Genomic DNA, 4,837 nt, shown 5'->3' with positions numbered 1-4,837 from the left:
GACTAGTTAGTGATTTAATGCCAGGGCCGCAGGGACCAATATAAAAGTGTCCCCCGGCTGTGGCATTATCTCTCTGACTAGTGGAGCCCGGTGCTGGTTCATAAAATACGGGGGACCCCTACGCTTTTTGTCCCACGTATTTTTTGCACCAGGACCAGGCGCAGAGCCCGGTGCTGGTCAATCAAATATGGGGGAACCCCTGTCATTTTTCCCCCCATGTTTTTTTAACCAGGACCGGCTCAAAGAGCCCGAGGCTGGTTTTGCTTAGTAGGGGGGACCTCACGCATTGTTTTCCATGATTTTTAACAATTTTTTAATTTTTTAAAGATGCACAATGAAGCCCTGCACGGATCTCACAGATCCGGCCGAGATTCATTGTGTTAATGTCGACAGTGTTTTACTATTCACTCCCGTAAAACACTGCCAGAAAATACGAATGACATCGACATCGAAAAACTCGAAAATGCAGAATACGACAGCATAGTAAATGAGTCGTAATAAATTCAAAAAGTTGCAAAATCACACATTCGATGTCATTCGTGTTTGAACTTTAAACTCATTCTGAAAAATACGAATTTTAGTAAATATACCCCCATGTGTCTTTTCCAGGGCACACTTATGAAAAATAGAAGTGTGAATTTATTAAAATGTAACTTTTATTAGGATATACTTAAAAAAGGGGGAGAAAGCAGACGTTACTATGTATTGATGTATGCACAGATGCTGTAATTTCTAGGCGAAAAAATTATGTAGATAGGCAAAAATATATATTCCCTTTTTTTAAAAATAATCAAAAAAATGCATATGTTTCCCTGTAATGAGAAATGTTTGTGGGAATAAAGTTGCTCAATTGGGCTCAGTATATTCTAATATTCCAATTCGGTCTGTGATTTATATCGTGTCAGAGGGTCGCGGAATATAATTTTGTATGAGAGAACAAAATACCTACGGTACCTAGTTTTCCCTGGTGGTCTCCCATCCAGGTACTGACCAGGCCCTGCAGTGCATAGCTTCCAAGATCAGAAGAGGTTGGGCATACCCAGTGCGGTCTGACCGTAGGTAAATTGACTCTGATACCCGCCAACAATCTGGGACCCCTGACACACATGAAGCTTGCGTATAAATTTGAATTGTACTACCGCACACAAAAATGCACTGTTGTTCTGTGAGGAATTTGGATTAAATGTACATTAACCAAGATTGGCAATGTTTGATTGGTGTGAGAGAGTAAAATACCTACGGTACCTAGTATTCCCTGGTGGTCTCCCATCCAGGTACTGACCAGGCCCTGCAGTGCATAGCTTCCAAGATCAGACGAGGTTGGGCATACCCAGTGCGGTCTGACTGTAAATAAATAAATATGTCTCCAACACACACAATGGTTCAAGCACACAGGCACCTGCAAGATTTGTGTATAGCTAGTGTCATTGGGACTAATATGTGTCCAAGTTTATTCCAATGAGGTGGAAAGTGGAGTATTGCTGAGTAGCATGTGTCTTAAAGTGTATTTTTTAATAGGTGTGTACAAAAGTATATACGAAACACAGGAGCCAGGTCTAAATATCCTGACACTTCTGCTGTTCAATCATCTGTCACAACACCGAACATCGGAGATTGCTGCTCCCGCCGCTGCTGTGTGTGAGGCCGCTGCTGTGTTTGTGAGGCCGCTGCTGTGTGTGTGAGGCCGCTGCTGTGTGTGTGCTGATGCTGCTGTGTGTGTGGGAGTGAGGGAGAGTGTGTGAGTGTGAGGGTCCTACCACTGCCGGGGTATTGCTGCTACCGCAGCTAGTGGAGTGTGTGAGTGAGCAAATAAGTGTGTTAGGGCCACGTTCAGTGTGTGAAAAAGTGAGTGAAAGAAGTAAGTGAGAGGGCTGCTGCTGGGTGAGTGAGTGGGTGCTGCTGGGGGTGAAAAAGAGTGTGAGTACTGTTGCAGGGTGAGAGTGAGAGTGTGCTGCTAGGGGAGAGAAAGGGTGTGAGGGCTGCTGCTGGGTGAGTGAGTGAGTGAGTGTGTGCTACTGCAGCCACAGCCTGCGTGAGGATTGCGAATTGTGGATGAAGCAGGTGCCGGAAGCCGGGTGCACAGCAGCAATTGAGAAGGAGGTGCAGAGAGCTGGTGCAACTGCAAGGAGGAATATCGGTGACGCAGGAGAGGGCCCACTCAGATAGGTATTGATTATCTAATTTATTGTGTATGTGATTAAATTGACTGTTTCTGCTGTGTTGTGAATATTGATTCTCTTCACAGCTAGGTCATAGTTAATATCATATTGCATAGCTTTGTATTGGTTTGCATTGTTCTTCAGAAGGTAATAGGGAGTTGAGTTTTCAAACAATGGGAGGGGCCGTGATTGAGAATCTCACTCAGTGCGTGTTGTGCAAGCTGTATGCGCACCTGGAGCAGCCAGCCCAGTGCAAATACATATGCACGAGATTTATGCGAACGGTTGCCATGGAAACCCAGGTAACTGATCTAGAGCAGACTGTCATGCGCCTGAGAGATATTCATAATCTCGAGCAAAGTTTAAATAGAAAGGTGGAGCAGTTGCGGGAGGGGTCACCGGTAGACGAGGATAATCAGGTAGCCAGCTGGGTCACTGTTAGAAGGAAGAATAAGAGGGTGAGGCACGACATTTCTGAACTATCAAACCTGAACAAATTTGCCCGACTGGATGAAGATTCGGTAGATGATAGCGAAGTAATGACGGAGCTGGAGGAGACTGTTTCCTCTAGCAACCGGAGGAGTGGTCCCTCTGGCTCAGATGGGATGAAAGTTAGAGAGGCGCCCAGGCAGATGGTGGTGGTAGGGGACTCTATCATCAGGAAGGCAGATAGGGCAATCTGCTACCGGGATCGTGATCGCCGTACAGTCTGTTGTCTCCCGGGTGCTCAGGTACGACCGGGTAGATAGATTGTTGGGAGGGGCTGGGAAAGACCCGGCGGTCTTGGTGCACGTTGGCCCCAACGACAAAGTTAGCGGTAGGTGGGATGTCCTTAAGAAAGATTATAGTGACTTAGGCCAGAAACTAAAAGAAAGGACATCTAAGGTAATATTCTCCAAAATATTACCAGTGCCACGCGCTAGCCCAGGGAGGCAGAGGGAGATCAGGGAGGTAAATGTGTGGCTTAGAGACTGGTGTAGGAAGGAGGGGTTTGTGTTCCTGGAACACTGGGCGGACTTCTCAGTCAGGCACCATCTTTTTTGTTGCGATGGATTGCACCTGAATGAGGAGGGTGGTGCGGTGCTGTGGGAAAGGATGGTCAGTAGGTTGGAGGAGCTTTTAAACTATGAGCCCAGGGGGAGGTTTTAGTTATAAACTATGAGTCATGCAGTGAGAATAGTAAGGATGGTGGTAGTGAGCTAAATGGGGGTGGAGAAGGGGGGAGGGAAAGAGCAGCCGGCAAGGGAAAGGGTATTTGCATGGGTTCTAAATAGGGTATTAAGAAAGTTATTGCCAAAACATTAACTAACAACAATTATGTGTCATCATTACAGCATATAGTAAAGGATGTACGTAGCATAAGGGAAAATACTTATGTCAAGGCGGAGAACTTAGGCCAAAACATTGGGTTGATCAAAGAGAAGAGTAAGGTGGGCAGTATTAAGTATGGTGGGGGTGGAGAGGGAGCGAGACGGACAGTCAGTAATAGAACTCTAGGGAGGCACTAGTAAACCATGATAGGATACCTTTAAAAAAACAAGCGGATAAGGGAAGCACTAAACTAAAATGTATGCTTGCAAACGCAAGAAGCCTAGCAAGTAAAAATGGGGGAATTGGAATTGTTAGCATCAAAGGCTGAGTATAATATTATAGGTATTACAGAAACATTGTGAGACGACTCTCATGACCGGTTTGCGAACTTGTAGGGGTATTCTCTTTTCAGGAGGGACAGGGCAAGCAAAATAGGAGGAGGTGTATGTCTTTATGTTAAACCATCTCTTAAACCATACTTAAAGAAGGCTATTTATGAGGGGAGTGGCGATAATGTGGAGTCACTATGGTTTGAAATCTCAAGTGGGGGTATTGATGCAAAAAAACTAGTTATAGGCAAATACTACAAATAGCCGGATATGAGGAAGAACAACTCTTGCAGCAAATCGAAAAGGCTGCGGGATTGGGGGACATCCTAGTGACTGGGAATTTTAATTATCCTGATATAAATTGGACTAACGATTCATGTGTTAAAGCTAGGGGCAACAGGTTCTTAAATATGTTAAAGGATCACTACTTGTCTCAATTAGTCGAGGACCCAACTAGGGGTAAAACTACTCTGGATATAGTAATTACTAACAATGTGGACATTATAGCAAACACTAAAGTTGGGGAAACTTTGGGTAACAGTGATCACTATATGATCACATTCGACATCAGTTTCAGGAAACATAGCTATAAGGGTTCAACAAAAACATTTAACTTTAGGAAGGTTAACTTCAGTATGCTCAGATGTGCACTAAATGACATTGAGTGGGAAATTTTGTTTCATGGTAAGAACACTTCAGAAATGTGGGATGCTTTAAAAGGGTTGCTGGATAGCAATATTCACAAATTTATTCCCATGGGCAGTAAGCACAGGAGTACCAAACTCAAACCGATGTGGCTTAACAAGAAGGTCAAGGCAGAAATCGATAAAAAGAAGCGTGCTTTCAAAGCATTTAAATCTAATGGAAAGGAGTATTCATTCCAGTACTACAAGGAATGCAATAAAAGATAAAAAAAGCAATAAGAGCTGTTAAAATTGAAAACGAAAAGCAAATCGCTATAGAGAGTAAAACCAATCCTAAAACGTTTTTTTAAGTACATAAACAGTAAAAGGTTAAAAAAGGAGAACATAGGTCCAA

The 4,837-nt window shown here is 43.9% G+C and overlaps 2 pseudogenes; both read right to left on the bottom strand.

Moving 5' to 3' along the window:
- Window positions 1-942: 942 nt before the first annotated feature.
- Window positions 943-1,061, bottom strand: LOC135051709 (5S ribosomal RNA; annotated as a pseudogene).
- A 172-nt stretch (window positions 1,062-1,233) lies between these two features.
- LOC135052377 (5S ribosomal RNA) lies at window positions 1,234-1,352 on the bottom strand (annotated as a pseudogene).
- Window positions 1,353-4,837: the final 3,485 nt, after the last annotated feature.

Source organism: Pseudophryne corroboree, chromosome 2, assembly GCF_028390025.1.
Source record: "Pseudophryne corroboree isolate aPseCor3 chromosome 2, aPseCor3.hap2, whole genome shotgun sequence".
NCBI classification, from domain to species: domain Eukaryota; kingdom Metazoa; phylum Chordata; class Amphibia; order Anura; family Myobatrachidae; genus Pseudophryne; species Pseudophryne corroboree.
The sequence above is the reverse complement of the archived record's forward strand: the minus strand, read 5'-3'. Positions and strand labels throughout refer to the sequence as shown.